The sequence below is a fragment of the Lactuca sativa genome, chromosome 2 (genome assembly GCF_002870075.4).
Source record: "Lactuca sativa cultivar Salinas chromosome 2, Lsat_Salinas_v11, whole genome shotgun sequence".
Taxonomy (NCBI): Eukaryota; Viridiplantae; Streptophyta; class Magnoliopsida; order Asterales; family Asteraceae; genus Lactuca; species Lactuca sativa.
Window position 1 is genome coordinate 172403764 of NC_056624.2, and position 20537 is coordinate 172424300.

The following is a 20537-nucleotide window of genomic DNA, read 5'->3' on the forward strand; positions in this document are numbered from 1 at the left end:
TCAGTTCAGGCTTCCGCTCCCATGCCTTGCGTACTACTGATATCCGGCCGACAAAGGCCAACACCCTGAGAGCTAGTGGGAGAGCATTTCAGCTGATAGCGGAGGAGGTCCGTGCAGCACCTGATGTCGTGGCTGGTACGTATTTCCTTATTCTTGTTATTTTGAGACTTATGTATGCTTATACTGTGTTGCATATAGGTACTTTTTGTGAATTTTGTACCTGCTCCGGTATTATTTTACTCGGGTGTGAGTCGATCCTTCATGTCCTTATCCTTTAGTTGAGACATTAGTGTTAGACACGAGGCGTTGAGTCGACCTTTGAGAGTTTCTATAGCCGACGAGCATGCACTGGTTGAGCTGGTATAGAGCTATGATTAACTGTAAGCGTCAATTGGTGACCATACGAGACCCTAGTGGGGGAGTGCTTATTGTGTATGGCGAGGGATCCAGATCTAAAACAACTTTCTGCTCTACTGCTAGGGCGAGACAGAGTTTACAACAGGGGTGTACGGGATATTTAGCTTATGTGACAGATACGATAGTAGCCACTGAAAGGCCGAGTTCTACCTCCGAGATACTGATAGTGTGTGAGTTCCTGGACATTTTCCCCAAGGACTTTCTGGGTGTGCCTCCCGAGAGGCATGTGGAGTTCCGGATTGATTTGGTTCCGAGTTCGGCGCTTATAGCCGGCACCTTATCTCCTTGAGCCACCTAAGATGTAGGAGTTTTCTCACGGCTCGAGGAGCTGCTGGGAAAGAGTTTTATCAGACCGAGTAGCTGTGACAACCGTCAAATTCCAGTCAAGTCAAAGGCAACTAAAGTTAACAGGTCAAACCGATCGACTTAATTAACCTTTTTGTACTAGGGCTTACGTTAGGTAATTACTATACAACTTGCTATACTAATGAGAAAACAATGTTGCATACTCATCGGGAGTGTGTAAGGCCCTTGAACATGGCTTAACGGGGCTTACGGACCTTGCGTTGCGGAGCCAAACACTCACAAATGTCACACACGAAACCTCTCTCAATTGTTTTCACTCTATCTCTCTTTATCTAGAATCTCTCCCAAATCTCTCTAAATATGAGAAATCTCTCCCAAATCTCTCTAAGTATGAGAAATCTCTCCAAGAATGTCAAATCTCTCCCAAATCTCTCTTTGTATGAGAAATCTGTCCAAGAATGTGAAATCTCTCCCAAATCTCTCTTTGTATGTGAAATCTCTCCCAAATCTCTCTTTGTATGAGAAATCTCTCCAAGCATGTCAAATCTCTCCCAAATCTCTCCAAGAATGTGAAATCTCTCCCAAATCTCTCTAAAAAATTCCTTAAACTTTTTGTAGTCTTTCGGGTCATCCCGACCCTTAACCAAGTCAAAAACCGCTTAAAACGGGGTAAAAACGGATAAAATAGACTTAAGGATCTGAAACCTCTCTTAAGAAGCCGAACCCTCTTAAGGACCCGAAACCCCTCTTAGGAACCGAACTTGTCAGAAGCGAACTTGTCAGAAGCGAAGGTGTCAGAAGTGAAGGCATCATAAGCGAAGGCTGCTGAACCGAAACCAGGAGGACCGAACCTGAAGGGTGCTCTCGGGCCCTAACCTCGCACAAGGAACCGAAGCTACCTTCGGCCCATTTCGCCTCTTACCTCCTTTCACTCCATTTCGCTTCCTGATTCACCCAAGCCTTCGGTCCCAACCTTCTAAGGACCGAACCTAGCCACCTTCAGCCCCCCTTGCAAGAAGCCTCGCAGGAATAGCATTTCTTCCCGGTTTTCGACCACGATTTCATTTTTAACCCGTTTTTCATCATTTTAACGTGAAATTTTCACCCAAAACTTTATTTTAACATATAAGGCCCCATACTTATTAATAAATCACGTTTTTGTGGATAAAACCTTATCCATGAAGAGTGGGTGAAGTACAAAGGTTGAGTGTTGACTTTCTTTGTATTATGATACAAGCAACCACCATACCCACTCCATGACTAACCCACATTCCTCCCCACCATCCCTAGTCACTTCCTTGTACCTTTCCATTAATCATCAGCCCCTCCCATGTTCTAAGAGCTGGAACAAATCAACCTCTCTCCTCATTTTCATTCATTTTCTCATTCTCCACCAAAAGATCAAACACTTTTCTCTCAACTCTTCTCTCTCAATTTCGGGATCTCCAAGGCTTTCCTTCTCCATTTGGTAAGTATCTTCATCATTTCCATGATTTTTTCACGTCCTCCTACTCAAATCATTGATTTCTTAAACAAACTCCATCATCATTGTGTTAGATCTTTGAACCTTCAAGACATCTTCTTAGTGTTCTTGAGTGGAACACTACCTTTCTCCATCATCCATCTACTAAAATCATATAAGGTGACTTCATACCCCTACATTTTCATGTTTTCTTAAGTTTTTAGGGGAGGGGGGAATACAAGTTAAAACAACAAGAACATAACTAAACTTTTCTAACAGCCTTCATCAAAACTGTTTTAGATGCAAATAGTTCCAGTTCTTAGCTTTAAAATGACTACTTGCACATCACCATACAATTTTTCTACAATTTATGGTGATTTTTACAAAACTGCCTATCATTTCAAACATCAATTCGGACCAGTCTGTGATTATGGACTTTTTCACACAAGTTGGAGGTCATTAAAATTCATAATAAAAATTATGATCAAACTAAACTTATTTCCTAAACTCTCAGAATTTACGGATTCTGATTTGACATTTGATGATTTTTCTATAAATTTTCTAAGAACAGTAAATGAAAATATTAACAACAGAAAAATGCTATCAATTTCATTTCACCTTGTATCATGTTGAGCAAGGTGTATATCTTTATGTGAAAATATGTTCTTACAAATAGATGACATTTTAACTTAGTATATAGCCATACATCAGAAAACAAATGGATTTTTACCTACAAAAGTGTGGTAATTAATTTGTTGTTATAATGCATGTTGCTTCACTTTAGTAAAAAGTACATATACATATCGATAAACAAAAGGGTTTTTACCTTCACAAATACAGTAGTTAACCATAATAAACAAAGTTATAACTATTACATTTAAACGTTTTGATAAACTATAATAGGTATCGTTTATGTTTCCATTAACACATCAAACACAATTCGAAAGGTTTTATTCCCACAGAAAAAGGTTTTACACTCACGCACACCACACGTAGACTTGTTAACTTAAATTGTGAGACATTCTCTTCCTGTACGTCCAAGTACGGGATCCAAATTCCTGGTAGTTATATCCAGAGTCTCTTGTAGCGAGAACGTGATAATTGTATATAGATCTATATTGGGTTCGACACCCCACACCTGAGCTGCATGCAACAGCTAGACCGGCAAGTCTGTGGTGACAAATGTCATATCAGTTTTGCGACGCCTGAGAAACTTCGTGGCAGGTTCATTCAGTCATAGTATGATTATAGCGACTCACATAAGAAATTAACAACTCATAAAGTTTACAGGAATTTTCATAATCAAAATGGGTTTTATGTCAATTTAAAATCACTTTCTACCTCAATATGTACGGGTATTACTGTACACTTTCGGTCTTGGTATTTAAGACTACACATCATTCATTACGGGATTTTCCCTCAAATCAAAAAGGGTTTTATGCCGATTTAAAACCAGGGTTATATCATTAAGTGTGGAAAATACTTGTTTATTCTTGGTCCTGGGATTTAGGACCACATAACTTTTAAAAGGAAAATATTGGATTTTTCTTGGTGACACACAACACATTACAAAGAACGGTTTCCAAACTCCTTATCTCAAAAACTTATGAACTCACCAACCTTTGTGATGACACTTTTTCAAACAACTTGTATTCTCAGGAAATAAGTGAAATATGAAAACCAATAGCATTTTGAGGATGGGACGTTGAATCGTCAAATAGTTCATTTTGTCCTCATAATGTAATTGATTTGAAACATGTAAACATATACTTTGGTGTAACTTTTTCAATTATATTTATGATGGTTGTATTTACTTTGAGCACTATTATACTCGTTGTTGTGATACTATACATGAAGTCCGCCACCCCCGGATGTTTCCACCATCCTTGGTTTGGGAGTGTGACAGTAGCTCGCCATGGGGAGCGTCGATCATTTTTGTCAAGAAAAAGGATGGTTCACACCAGATGTGCATCGATTACAGGGAGTTGAACAAGCTGACGATCAAGAACCATTATCCACTACCGAGGATCGATGATATATTCGATTAGTTGGAGGGGACGTCTTGGTTTTCCAAGATTTTTTTGAGATATGGGTATCATCATATGAGAGTTTGCGAGGAGGATATTCAGAAGACGGCCTTTAGGACTCGTTACGGGCACTACGAGTTTGTAGTGATGCATTTCGGGCTCACCAACGCACTAGCATCGTTCATGGATCTCATGAACCGGGTGTGCAGGCCCATGTTGGACAGGTCGGTGATCGTTTTCATCAATGACATTTTGGTGTACTCGAGGTCCAGAGAGCAGCACGAGGAGCATCTTCAAGAGATTCTTGGGGTATTGAGGGTGGATAGGCTTTATGCCAAATTCTCTAAGTGTGATTTTTGGTTACAAGAGGTCCAGTTCTTAGGACACCTCGTTAATCATAATGGGCTCTTGGTCGACCCAACCAAGATTAAGGCGGTTATGCGATGGGAGGTGTCGAGTCCCCATCCGAGATCATGAGTTTTCTTGGCCTGGTAGGCTAGTACCAGAGATTTATCATGGATTTCTCCAAGATTATCGTTCCTCTTACCAGATTGACTAGGAAGGGTGTTACTTTTGTCTAGGGGCCCGAGCAGTAGGACTCATTCGAGACTCTTCGCCAGAGATTGTGCAAAGCCCCAGTGTTAGCCCTTCCCGAGGGAGTGGAGGACTTTGTAGTTTATTGTGATGCATCCATATCAGGGATGGGTGTTGTGTTCATGCAAAAAGGACACATGATTGCATATGTATCGAGGCAGTTGAAGCCTCATGAGACGAGGTATCACACCCATGATTTGGAGTTGGGGGCGGTGGTGTTCGCCCTCAAGATTTGGCGCCACTATCTTTATGGTGTCCGGTGCACCATATATACAGACCATAAGATCCTAAAGTACCTTATAGATCAACCCAATCTGATTATGAGACAAAGGAGGTGGTTAGATGTAGTGAAAGACTACGATTGTGAGATCCTGTATCACCCTGGTAAAGCTAATGTGGCAGCCCATGCCGTGAGTCGTAGAGCCGTGAGTGCTCCGATTTGAGATGTATGCATGAGGATGTGAGTGATAACTCCAGTCTTAGATACCATATGAGAAGCCCAGGTGGTAGCAGCGAGACCGAAGAACCGTAAGAGAGAGCGGGTGATGGAGCAGATTTTCGAGTTTGGGACGGATAGTCGGGGGCTTATTGTTGGGTTTTATGTACTCTAATATTATTTTTGTGCACATACAACCCTAATGCTTTGGATCCAAGTTTTCTCTAATTATACATGCAATAAACATTTTACAAAGCATGAAGCCTAAACTAGTATGCAAGGTGATATTTGAATCATAAAAACTAGTTGGAAATATTACCTTGTGTAGTAGCTTGAATAACTTGGCCTCAAGAAAGCTTAGCACCAATAGTGTGATGCCTCAAATGGAATCACAAAACACCAAGAACAATTTAGGATGAATATGGAGAGGTTATGGAGATTAGAAATCGGATTCTCTTCTTGGAATAGCAAGTGGTAACCGATTTTAGGCTTGGAGATTCATATATATATATATATATATATATATATATATATATATGTGTGTGTGTGTGTGTGTCTAGAATATCAAGGGTCCTGTGTAACCCTAATCCACACCCATAAGCTTATGATCCATCCATGTGATTTGGATAACCACTTAATGGATTAACCCATAAGCCCATCACACCTCAAACCATGGATTATTAGCCCAACTCATATGTAGCAATTTAATTAGTCACTTTTGATCACTAAATTAATTCTTGATCAATACTAATTAAATAATATGATTCCTCAATTAACATATTATACTTATAATATATTAGTAAATCATAACTAACCTTTTACCCAAATATCCTTCCTAACATATTGCTTTGATGAATGCAACCCAAATGGACCATGCTACTATCGGGTCAAGTAGTTACCAATTACAGTTATGGGCTTAGATACCTTTTTCCAACACTTATGACTTTCCAAGGGCGGATTTGGGTGCCATACAGGCGGAGCTCGATGTATTTTAAACAAGGAGGTTCATCAGTCAAGATTCTCGATTCATCCAAGGGCCACCAAGATGTATTTGGACTTAAAAAGGGATTATTGGTGGCCCTGTATGAAGAGAGATGTAGCTTGGGTAGTCGAGAGGTGTTTGACTTGTCGTCAGGTCAAGGCGTAGCATCAGCGTCCTCATGGCAAGTTATAGCCTTTAGAGGTTCCCCAGTGGAAGTGGGAGCAGATTTCTATGGATTTTATCACCAAATTACCGAGTACCGCGCGAGGCGTTGACGCGATATGGGTGGTTGTAGACCGGTTAACGAAGAGTACTCACTTTATGGCAATTAGTGAGAACTCTCCTGCTGAGAAATTGGTCGAGATATACGTTCAAGAGGTGGTGGCACGGCATGGAGTGTCGATGTCGATAGTTTCATATCAAGATGTGCGTTTTACTTCCGGGTTTTGGAAGAAATTTCATGAGGAGTTGGGTACCCGGTTGCACTTCAATACAACATATCACCCACAGACAGATGAGCAGAGTGAGCGGATGATTCAGACGCTCGAGGACATGTTGCATGCATGTGTTATGGACTTTGGTGGAAGTTGGGACACATATTTTGTCACACCCCAAACCAGAATGGCAGAAACGTTCAGGGGGCAGAGGACGTCATGTATAGTATCATAACAATGCACAATAGTAAACAAGCAACAACATCATCCATTGCATTAATAATATAATTTAATACAAGTGTGTTCTGTGTATAGTTTGAAAAACACCAAAATATAAATCAAAATAAAAGATGAGTCTCGAATGTGCTTCGTCTTCTCAAAACCCGGTCAATGTACCTATCTACTGGTGACTTGAGATTACAAGTTATTTTGAAAGACTAGATCAGCATTTAAGCTGGTGAGTTCATAAGTATTTTAGTGTCAACGTTTGTATAAGTTTGATGTAAATGTTTGTATCTCCTAGAAAATCCTATATTTTCCACTTATAATGAAATGTAGTCTTCTACCAAGACCTGACTATTATGTATGTTTGTTCTTTTGTAAAAGTGAGTGTTTTTCCCAAGTATGACTATCATTACCATAAAATAGTTTACATTTCCATTTATGTGAGAAGATTACTATATGAATATAATGGGAAAATGAAGATGTATAGTAGTATTGTATATAGTAACTATCATTGTACTAACTACCTTAAACCAATTGTTTAATTAAGGTAAAATGTGATGAGATTATAACCATACTTGATTGACAGGTAAAACAGGACGTTCAAAATGGTATGAGATTCGTCACCCTTAGACCTGCAGGTCCCACTGTAGCTAGCGGCACGGTGTAGGATTGTCAATCCCGTATAGATATATACACAAACTCACGCTCTCCCTCCAAGAGACTCTGGTTACTAAACGTGACACAATAGTATATTGCCATGCCATGAAGTAGTGGCTCACATTAATGTTATATTTTTTTTGTATTAGTGTAGTATGTTCCTTCTGTTCTAGTGTATAGTATGTTCCTTCTGTTCTAGTGTCTAGTATGTTCTTTCTGTTCTAGTGTATAGTATGTTCCTTTTGTTCTTGTTATAGTATGGTTGAATTGACTCATGTATGAACTAACTCTTCTAAGTTTCATTGTTCTAGAAATAGTGAGTAGTAATCCTTTAAATTATACATATTATAGTTTACAAGTACTATTGTTTGAATGATTGATCATGTTTGTACACCTTTGCTACCCAAAGCTATTGAACTGATTGGAAGAACTTTTATATCTAAATACATATACATAATATATAACTAAGATTCAAATGACACTTCGACAAACAACTGATACCCTAAGTCCAAAACCAAACAAGGAACAAGAAATAAAGCGAGTTATCAGTCCTAAGCCCTTTCAACCTTATTTATATAACTATATCTATATATACATGATTTTGAAAATATATAAGTTTAAAAGAGTTTTGGTAAAACAATAAAGATTTTATATAAAGGAGTTTTAACCATTTGAATGGTTATTGATGACTTGATTTCAGTTTATAAAATGATTTGAAACAGTTTGTTTGATAACACAATTTTGAAGTATAAGAAATCCTCATGTTTGATAGTTATAAATCACATGTGGTTGATATTATAAATATATTGCTTTCTACTTGTATTCCCCCATAAAAACATTTAAAATCATTTAAAAGATAAGTTTAGGGGTATGAACTCACCTGCAGTGAGTGATTCGAATGAAAGATCGATATAGGATGCTAAGTAGGCCAAGTGATGTCTTGAGCACAAACGGATCCTATTAAGCATATAATGACACATATATGTATATAATTAGTGTACATAACAACTAATCATGTAGGGGAACAACCTTAGGGACTAGGAAACACTTGGAATGAAGTGTTACAATCACATATGATTGTATAAAGGGAGCTCACGGCCACACAAGGGTATGTTTACGGCCAAGGGGTGTTCACGGCCAATGTGTTTACGGCCCCAGAGTGTTCACGACCAAGGAGTTTACGGCCCAAGAGTGTTCACGACCAAGGAGTTTACGGCCAACACATGAACTTGAAGGGTTTTCGGACATGGCTTGAAGGGTTCACGGCCACCAAGATCTTATGAACAGTTTACGACCACTTGAAGGGTTTACGACCATAAAATTTTGAAGATCAAGCATAAAATGGTTGTTTCTTGGTGGTTAATCAAGTGATTCTAATGGAAAACAAGTATATGGAAAGCATATTTACGTTTTGGAAGCTTGAAGGGGGTAATTTCGGCCCGAAGAGCTAGTGTGTGTTCTTGGTGTTCTTAGTGTTCTTGTTGAAAAGATGAAAATTTGAAGACCTATCCTAAAAGAGTTGAATTCATGGATGAAATCAAAGGGTTTTACAAGATCAAGAAGGATATCAAGAAAAAAATGGAAGAATCATCTACAAATTTGAAGAGAAAAGGAAGTCTTCTTGATGATACTTGAGAGAGAAATGAGTGTTCTTGACTTGAAGATGTGAGAAGTGAAGAAATAATGAAGGAAGTATATTATATAAGGAAAGGTTCACGACTGCCAAGAGTTTACGACCGTAAACTCCTTGTGATGGAGTTTCCGGCTTGAATGTATCACAATGAACTTTAGTTAACACATCCTAACACACAATCCTTGAATGTACTAGGCTTAGAATACTCAAACAGACCCTTAACAATGCTAAAAGATAGTAGAAACAAGTTTGACTTTTGATTGAATTGATTGGTTTTACAAGATAGAAATTTTGGGTTGTCACATATTTTCCCTTGGCTGAGTTTTATTACAAAAACAACCACCATTCCAGTATAGGTATGCCTCCCTTTGAGCTCTTATATGGGAAGAGGTGTCAAACTCCTATCTGTTGGGGGAGGTAGGGCAGAGAGTGATGAGGAGCACTGAGATAGTGCTCAAGATGATAGAACAGATCCAACATGTCAGGAAGAGGTTACTGATGGCCCAGAGTCGTCAGAGGAGTTACGCAGACTGGCGACGATCCGATTTAGATTTCCAGGTCAGAGATTTTGTCCTACAGAAGGTGTCACCATGGAAAGGGTGATTTGATTCACGAAGTCGGGCAAGTTAGGCCCTAGATACATTGGCCATTTCAGAGTGACTGCCCGAGTGGGTAAGGTAGCTTATCGGTTGGAGCTACCTGCAGAGTTGAGTGATATTCAAAACACCTTCCATGTCTCCCAGCTGAGGAAGTGTGTAGCCAATGAGACGGCAGTGGTCCTTTTAAAGGACATTCAGGTGGATGCGAGCCTGAACTACATTGAGAGGCGGATAGTGATCTTGGATAGGAAGGTGAAAGTCTTGAGGAATAAAGAGGTGCCCTTTGTTCAGGTTCAGTGGCAGCATTAGAGGGGATCTGACTGGACTTGGGAGCCAGAGTCTGAGATGCGAGAGTAGTGTCCCGAGTTGTTTTTGGAGGATGACTTCGCGGGCGAAGTCTGATTCTAGTGGGGGAGAAATGTAACATCCCAACTTCCAGGTACACTATTTAATTATTTTATTTCTTTTGACAGGGAAGCTCGACGCATTGGGGAACACCAACTCGCCGAGTAGAGATGATTATGGCCGCAAGATTTTTTGGAGTCTACTCAACGAGTCGGAGGACCCCGACTTGACGAGTAGGAGTTGTGCAAGGAAACCCTAATTTTCTGGGTTTGTGTCCTATTTAAAGGACCTTAAGCCCTCATTTATGCCACCCTTGTCACTTTAGAGCTTTGTGAGAAACCCTAGACCAGTTCCACTCATTGTGAGAGAGAGAGAGAGGGATTAATTTGATTGTTTGTGTGCATTTTTGGAAGGAGATTTGGAGAGCAAAATGAATTGGATCAAGGAGGGACTTTGGATCCAATGTTCATTAGTGATTAGCTTCTGTTTGGAGGTAAAAAGCTACCATCTTGTCCATTTCTTTTGTTAGATCTCATTCTGGGGAGTTTTAGGGTTTTCTCCCATCCATCTTTTCATTATTGAGTCCCTTTAGCATGTCATGAGATTGAAACCTTCGATCTGGACTATAGGAGATCCTTTGAGCCCAAAGACCCAAGCTTTATCAAGCTAGAGGCAAGCCTTTATGCATGAAACCCTATAATAGAGCTTGTTTTGGCAATTCGAGCCCTAGGTGCCATGCATGGACGTAAAGCTTCCAACTTTACGTGGTATTTCAGCCTTGGGAAGTTAGATCTAGAGTTTGGGACAATATTTCTACTTAGAATCGGCTGAATGAGAATTGGTCAAGAGGGACTCGACGAGTGCATGAGCCAACTCGACAAGTCAGTTAGGGTTTTTCACTGATAGGTTGGACACGCTACAACTTGGCGAGTTGACGAGACAACTCGACGAGTTTAGTTGGAGTTTTCCCGATTCTTCTGAGGACAAGAGGGACTCAACAAGTTACATAGGTGCACTTGCCGAGTTGGGTCAACAGGGATTGTTGACTCGATTGTTGACTTTTGTTGACTTTTAGGGTTTGGTCAAGACTTGGATTATGGAGACCATGGAGGAGTAAAATGGTCTTTTACCGATTCCAAGAGTTAGAGATAGAGGTTGACCAAATTTATTTAGATTTGAGGTTATAAGTGTTAATTAGAGATAATTATGACATGTAGGCGGAGATTAGACCGTTCGAGGGGTACGAGGTTTACTCGCTTTTTGTCGAGGTGAGTCTTCTCACTATACTTACCATGATGGTAACTTGTGTAACTGGAGGGTCTTGTATGCTATTATTGAGTGTTGTGATATCCTACATTATGTCTTCGTGATTTATGTTGTGTATTATTCTGAGCTTTATTGAGTTAGGAACGAAGGGTCTAACCCGAGTTGTGGGACCGGAGGGTCTCCACTGAGACACATCGACTAGAGAGTCTTTATTGAGATATAGCCATGAGAGGCTAATGAGATGTGTGTGGTATTTTGGGAACTCACTAAGCTTTGTGCTTCCCGTGTTATGTGATATGTGTTTTAGGTACTTGTCAGGATTGCGGGAAGGCGCCAGCTTGATTGTACAAACAAGATTGAGTTATGTTTTGAGGATATTTGATTTTTATTCAAACAATTATGGATTTGTGTTTTTTATAATTGAAACTTTGGGGTTTTTGGGAAATGTGTGAATGAGAATTATGTGTTTTAAAAATGAAATTTTTGTTTGAGAATTTACGGTGTTACAATCATTATGCCTTTTAAAAAGTAAGATTATTTTTTTTATAAACTCCAAGTTTATAAAATATAAACTGTGTCTTTAGGTAAAAGACAAAAGAATCTAGCTAGTCCAAATGTTGTGCATGACTTATTAATTCATACCATATGAAATAATAACTAGTCATACTCTCTTATAACTATTATTTTCATAAAACAATAATTATTCCATAATTAAAATACACGAATTGATATTATTTATTAATAATCATATTAATAATAAATATACAAAATGTGCCAACTTGATAAAGGTGTGATCCTATATGATCATATATTATTAGCAATATCACTCCAAAAAGATTCTTGGGCATATAGATCCAACAATCTCCCAATTGCACAAGATTCATTATAGACTGACATAGACAGTAGCTGACATCTAGCAACAGGCTACTGCCCCTAACAACATACGAAGGGTGTCATCTCATCAACAACCAATTCCAGGAGCTCTAAGCTACAATTATTACTAAAGGTGTGGTATCTATTATTCCTTTGTCTCAAACATCATGTCTAACATTAGATTTGGATCGCAATCAATCTCATTTAGTGTTCAAATTTAACTAAGGCCTTAGATGTCATGCTCTCAACGAATAAGAGGGACAAATCCCATCTTGAATACATACACCCATAAATGTAGTTCATGTTATACCCAACGATGGCCTTTATGAATGCCTTTTACGAAATAGTGTTGAACCTTGTCTAGACAGAACAATCCCTACACTTCAAGTCCCAAATATTCATCTTAGGTCTAAGAATACAAATATCATGTTGACTACATACGCCTATCAATGCAGTTCATGCCATACCCAACGATGGCCTTTATGAGTGCCTCTTTACGAAAGAGCATTGAACCCTGTCTAAGCACAACAATCCCTACACCTCAAGTCACAAATATGTATCTTAGGTCTAAGATTAAAAAGATACAACCTTCATCAAAACATCACTCTTGACTACGATCCATAAAGTGGTTTTGATGCGGGTCATGTCCAATACTTATTCTCCCAATCAAGTTCCTATGAAGTTGGTAGCAGCTCTTTGCCATTCTCATCTCTATGAGAATCCACCAATCCACTCATATTATTTAATGAAATACTCCTCATAGATGCTCCCATAACTATGAACGACTATGGACATTTAGAATAACCTAGTTATTCAAGGATTTAAGCATGCTAATATAGAACACAACAATTATTTAATGAAATACTCATATCCAATATATCATTCATTATAATATATGTTGCTTTATTGTTCCAATATCTAAATACTAAATTACAATCAATACATCCACTTATGTCGACAAGGCCCTATAGCACCAACTTGACTTTCATGCTTTAGCTAATGAAGCAGCTTTGTTAAGTAGATTTAACAAACTTTATTTGTATAAACTTTGTGAATACAATCATTTTCAGTTATATATATAATTCATATATAAAGAGAAACTAACGAGAATGAATTAGATGCTTGAATATGACTTAGATACCAATACTTGCGTAATGGGATTACTCATAGTCATAATGAACTATACATTAAGCATCTTTGTATGTGGTTCTCCAAACCATGAGGTACTCTAACTCTGATGTGTAACAGTAATTAAAATATACATGGAACCACTATCCATGTAACTAACTCTTCATTCATAATGAGGATACGCCCAATTATGACTAAGAGTCATCTCAATCTATTTGAAAATTTAGCACATGTGTAACAACTTTAAACATAACTTTCTTTCAAATACTCCGTAGACTAGGAATATTTCTCTAGTTCTCACAAGTACTATATAATGTTCCTATAAGTCACACAATGACTTGTTCTCGGATTATACTGGTATCATTCGACATGCTCTAAGCATACGACTTATCTGGCCTTTATGCATAATCATGACATATATGATTTCTCCAATTGCAGCAGCATATGGAATACAATCATGTTATCTAGTTCAAAAACATTTACAAGAGGATTTTTCTCAAAAACATGCCATATGGTATTTGACAAGACGACTCTCTCAGAGTCCTTTATCTTAAGCTCTTTAAGATCCTTAACAATTAATGCAATTTTACTTAATCCTTTACGTTTCCATGATCTAGCTATATAGATCCTTATTCCATGAATTAATATGTCAACTATATATGACATTAGGAATGTTACTACGCTCCCACCAGCTTTGTAGAAAACACAAGAGTCATCGATTCATAATTAAATCACACTATGTAATCAAATTACACTACAAGAAAAAGACCCTTTTATGACGCGCAAACCACGACGCTCATTGATTTATGTTACGCAAAAGAGAGTGACATTAAAAAAGTGTCATCTCTTCAAAAAATTTAAGGATTTACGTCACGCATTACTACGTGCCATTAAATTAGTGTCTCATGTAAAAAAACTTAAAAACACGGAGGGCACTTTATTTAAAACGTGCGTCCTCTGTGAATGTCGCTTTATGTTTTCTAATTAAAATGCGCATTCTTGAGGAGATCCTCTTAAAATTCTAAAATTTTTAAATACCCCGCTTCAGATCTCCCTTCGTTCTCTTCTTCCCTTCTCTCAGCAACCCCTAATCACAATACCATCTCTGCTATAAACCTCGACAACTCATATAATCGTTCTATAATTTTTTTCTTAAAAACTCGCGTTCATTCCTGAAGATCACAAAATCGAGACCAGCAACTAGGGATTTTGTATGTGCTCCCAAAGACGAACGTCGCAGAGCTAGCAATTAGGGTTCTGCGAATCCTCATGCTTACAACCGGAGATATAGTGTTCCTCATCCTCTCCTCTTCCCTTCTACCCTACTTTCCGACAATATAATTGTTAAGAATCATTTTGGGTTTGTTAATTGGTAAGAAACATTTTGTCCAAAAAAATTAAAACCCCTTTTCGATCGATCCTCTCTCAGTATCCCTTGTTCTCTCTACTGATACCTCTAACCAAACCCTTAGCATCCCAAAACAACCCTAAAGCCCCCCACACGATAACTAGGGTTTTTTAACATCAACATTCTCCAGAAGATCGAGCTAGAGTACGACTGCAACACTTCTTCTCACCGGCCTGCGGCCTCATCAGGCCCGCCTCACTTCACCGGCGATTGCGACTCATCAGCGTCACCGTCTCGGAGACTGCGTCCCGACCCTATTTTGGTCGAATCCCTTGCCTCTGATACCTTATTTAGTTGAGGGCGGCGACAGTGAACGAAGTCGAGGGCGGTGATGTTCGTTGGAGACTCACTTGGAAGAAAGCAACAGGAGTCGTTGATTTGTATGACGTCGTCGGCCATGCCATAGTCCACCACCAAGATAAGTATCAACGATCCTATCTCCACACTTAAGTTTTTGGTAAATCATTTACATATTTTCACTCCTCTTTAGTAGTTCCTGAAAATCGTTTACATCATTGAGACATATTTCTTTTTTAGATCCTCATATCTTATGTGGGTTTTGTAGTTGGATGTTATTGGAATCCATGAACAACAGTTCTTTGATGATTTGTATGATTTTTGTTGTAAAGGTGCTAATAATGATGGAAAACGGTCATACTTGCAAGTGTTGATGGTCATTACTTAAGGTATATAACTAATTTCCATAGCTAAATCATTTATCATGTATTTTGTTACCTGAATCGCCAAATCTTATGTCATTAACTCATTTTTTATAAAATTGTTTTAAACACTATTAACAATTCACTAATTCTGTCTAACCGTATTGTCACTAGGAATACAGGTGTTTGTCATTACTGTTGAATCTGGAATGCAAGAAATGGGTGTAAATTGTGGTGTTTTGATGATGACGAGTGAGGTGGGTTGTTTATTATTAATAATACCCCTTTTTGCCTTATTAGTAGAGTATTTTTCTGGTCAATTTATGGTCAATGCTGGAACTGATGCATGAGTTGCTACAGAAATGGTGATTACAAATACTACAATCGAATTCAATTTCCACAATTGGGGAACATTCTTTGGAGAGAAAGAGAGAGAGAGAGCTTCTGTGAACAAAATAGAAGGTAATTATCATTTGATTTTTCTTCTTCTTTTTGCTTCTCAACAGCTTAAGACACACACTAACAAGAGAAACAAAACTATTTTTTTCCCTTACTTACATGTTCCTTATTGATCTAGATTATGTTGTCTACTTGTTGGTGGGATTTCTATCAGTTTCAATTTTAATTTAAGGTGAACTGATCAAGTGCACATGAGATGTTTGATGAAATGCTCGAGTGAGTGTAGGCAATAATTTCTTTCATCTTTTGGCTGTGTAAAGATGGAGGTGGTAAGATGGGTAAGGATGGGACTAGTAATGTTTCATATACCTTGAATTGTAGACTTTTGTTTGGTGAATCACCATCAAATGATTTTAACTACCAAATATTTGTCCATGCTGAAGGAGCATTGAAAGTATAATTGTTGTATTTCAGATGCAACCATTCCTATTTATCAATTTATTTTTTTTCTAAGTGCTCCTTATCATACAGGTTCTCTGCATCATTGATTCCAGTTATCATATATTTGATGATATAAAAATCTCACGTTCTCCACGGTTAATCGATAAAAGAGAATATGACCAAAAGCAAGAAATTTGTGTTCTTTACAAAGAAAGATTATTAGTTTCCGTACCCTTCATTGGAATTTCTGTTATGAGCTCTCAACCACAGGTACCACTACTTTATAAACATGTAAATGGATACCCTTAATTGTTTATGAACTACTAACAGTTTCCTTTGTTTTAGAATCACAGACTTTCATCTTGAGCTTGAGCAAGATGTGATTTTAAGTCTGTCTAAGTTGTTTAAAGCAGTATCCTCAAGGTTCCATAGCAGAGGAACGCCACATATACTCTTGACTGGCTTCATGCCAATCTTTGTGAGCCTAATATGAAGGTACTGGATGCATCCTGGTACATGCCTGATGAACAAAGAAATCCACTTCAAGAGTATCAAGTGCATATTTTTGCTTTCTGAACTTCTGTATGTGGCATTTTATCGAACACTTGTATGATCACTTGCTGATATTATTCAAACGGGGTATTAACAGGTTGCACACATTCCTGGTGCTCTTTTCTTTGATGTAGATGGGATATCTGATCGCACTACTAATGTGAGACACTTATCATTCAATCCTTTCTGTGTTTTCTTTTTAAGTAAAACTGAAAATATGGAACCTTTAATTCAGCTGCCACACATGTTGCCATCTGAAGAAGCATTTGCTGCTGCTGTTTCTGCTCTTGGTATTGAAAACAAAGATGGAGTTGTTGTTTATGATGGTAAGGGGATCTTCAGTGCTGCTCGTGTCTGGTGGTAAGTTTCATTTCCTTAAAATTATGAGGGCATTTTTGTCTTTTACCTTCAACTTCAAAGGTAAATTTTCTAACTAATACAAAAATGTGTACATCTCTTTCATGATATTCCTTTTGGCAGAAACCTGAGAGAAGGTTGTTAATATCTGTCCATGCTGAAGGAGCATTGAAGGTATAATCGTTGATTCATATTTATCACTTTATTCCTTTTCTAAGTGCTACATTTGTTTTTTTTTTCCACATCATACAGGTTCTCAGCATCTTTGATTCAAGTTATCATATTTTCAATGATATAAAAATCTCGTGTTCTCCTAGGTTAACTTAATCCTAAAATAGCAGAACTTAAAGAAAGGCTTGTAGCCAGTAGGGTTACCCGAGTAGAGGTTTGCTAATAGTTTTACTTGGAGTTATTTAAAAAATAATATATATATATATATATATATATATATATGTGTATGTGTGTGTGTTGATTATTTTTATGGATTGGTAGATTGAAACAAGAAGAGCAGAGCTTGAGACGAATCTACCAACAAATCCTTTTAGATGGAGACAAGAACTGGAGGCAGTTCAACAGTCAACATTCTTGTACATTACTTACAATTTCAAGTTCAATCTGGCTGGCTGGTTGGGAGTTGAGGAAATTGGTTTGTACAATTTCAAACCAAGTGTACGACTTGTGCCTCTTGAAGTTCGTATACAGGAAAGTCAACTTTCTTTTCCATATGTATAAAAGTCTCAAATACAGAAGAAAATTTCAATTATTAATAATTAATCATTTCAATTTACAAGGGTACCCAAGGAAATTCTTCTGTCTAAGAATGAATAGCATGAATAAGGCAACCTCTGCTTCCATATTTACACACTCACCAACAAAACAGTTTTAATTTTTGTTTCATCTCGTCGGCAGACAAGGCTCACTGCATTCGAACTCATTCACATATTTTAAGTAATTTTTTAGAAATGACAGCTCGTGTAGATACTATTTTATTCATTAAATTTATATTTTATTTTCTTTTGCAAGGCAGTTTCTTTCCATGCCCGAGGAGGCTTTACAGATGATTGTTTTTCAGGACACTGATCAGAATCTTAGTCACACTCTACAATTCGGTTTCGGATTACATCATGCAGGATGAAACAACAAAGATAGATCTTTTGTTGAGGAAATTTTTGCAAACAACAAGATTCAGGTAGGGCTTTTACTACTTTTTGAAAAATATCGTCAGTACCCTTGATTGACCTGCGCTGTAAATAAATTATATGAACATGAGTAAATGACCATTTTACCCTTCTGTCAATGGAAGTTGAGAGCCATACCTCTATATTTATCCCTACTTCTTGTGATCTCTTGAACAACATATTTACTCTTACTATATCATCACCTAATTGCTTATGAAATATCATTTTATTTCTATTTTTATATTAGATCATATTATTTTGCTTATTCAATATGTGGAGGTCTAGTTTAACGAGTATCAGTTTATCAAAGAGGTTAATTAATGGATCAATAATATAAGTATACCATTTTATTATTTATTATGCACAAAAAAATATAAATATATAGAAAGAACTTTTTTACTAAGTTTACAAATAATAATGTTTGAAATAAAGTTTCATAAAACAATAAGTAACGATAACTTATGAATAGTTTGAAAATTACTTCAAAATAACCTTGTGATTATTTACAAAAAGAATACAGGGGAGGTGGCATATAGATTTTTTCTATATTATTCTACATATTTTTATTTATTTATTTAAGGTGATGGCAATCAATGAGTCGTCGAGGCTGTGTGCTTCAATTACAACGGAAAATGTTCATCACATTCTTCCCCCTTCTACTTCTGACAACTTTTGTGCTATGAAAAGGAAGGTATGATATTTTTCTCATATTATCATGTTGTCTTTTCAAATGTTGTTGAGAAATGCTTAACTTATGGAAGCCCAGATGAACACCAACTTCTTGTAAACGAAATGCTTCGTTCCACTGATGAAAATGAGCCATTACAGATCGGCAACTTTCTTTTTTTTTGTAAAAATAAAAACACATTAATTGTCTTTTTGGTAACTGAGTTTGTTGTAATGCAAAACAAAACTATAGGCAATGATGAAAGATCCTTTTGGAAATTACGTTGTCCAGAAGGTTCTAGAAACTTGTGATGACCAGACACGCGAACTTATCCTCTATATTCTTGATATTTTCCCACTTTTTAAATCTTTTATCAAATTCTCACTTTTGGATACAGAGCTTGATGAGAGAATGCGTGACCTAAATCTTTTATCAAATTCTCACTTTTGGAGGTGGCCATAAGAAAAGGTAAGCAAAGGGTAATTTGGTATTTGTTGCTGTTATTGTGTATTACAATACTTCCATGTATATATGTATAAAGTTTGTTCTTATTCAGATTTGCCTTTTACCATTGATTTCCTTATTAAGGCATTGTACTTTGAAAATGTTAATTCTTACCTTTTGTCCATGTAGGATCCACCAGGAACAGGAAAAACACAAACAATTCTTGGGCTTCTTAGTGCCATATTACATACCAACTTAGTCTCTTAACTTTGTAAGACATTGATTACTTGAGGGTATTTTTAGTAACATTGTAAGAGATTGATTACTTGAGGGTACTTATGGTATATAATGTTATATTCTTTTGTTAACATGGTCCTTAGTGCAATGAGTTATCTTTATTGTTTATGGTATTTTATTTTGTATTATAAGACTTTTAATGTGTTATTTAATTTGATAATTAGTAAATCTATCAAAAAAGTATTTTATTTCTATTATGAAAAATTAAATGCAAATCTAATTTAAAAATTAATAAATATATAATTTTTTTTAAACATTTAAATTTACGATACGCAAAAATGTGTGTCATCTTCATTTATGACATGGCCTTTCTTGACAGGGGCTTTCTTGATACGCATTGCGTGTCATTAACACGCGCGTCGTAAGGTTACGACACGCGAATGCGAGTCGTCTTCCTTTATGACAGGGCCTTCCTTGATACACATTGCATGTCGTAAACGCGAGTCGTAATTGCGCGTCGTAAATGAGCGTCGTAAATGCGCGTCGTCTCTTTTTATGACATGGCCTTCCTTGACGCGCATTTGCCCGGCGTTAGCTTAAATCTTGGAACTAGTTTCATTCATGTCTGTTTTCTCCCTTGAAAACTCACTTACTCTTTATATTTAAGCTATATCGAGGAAGATTAATCAAGCCCATACTTGATAATCATACACAAATGCATCTTTATGTGTTTTATTAGTTTCTGATCAACCATTGAGCAGATTCAACAACAGTTAAAAAATTACTAGTTCCAAACTATGATGCATTTAGT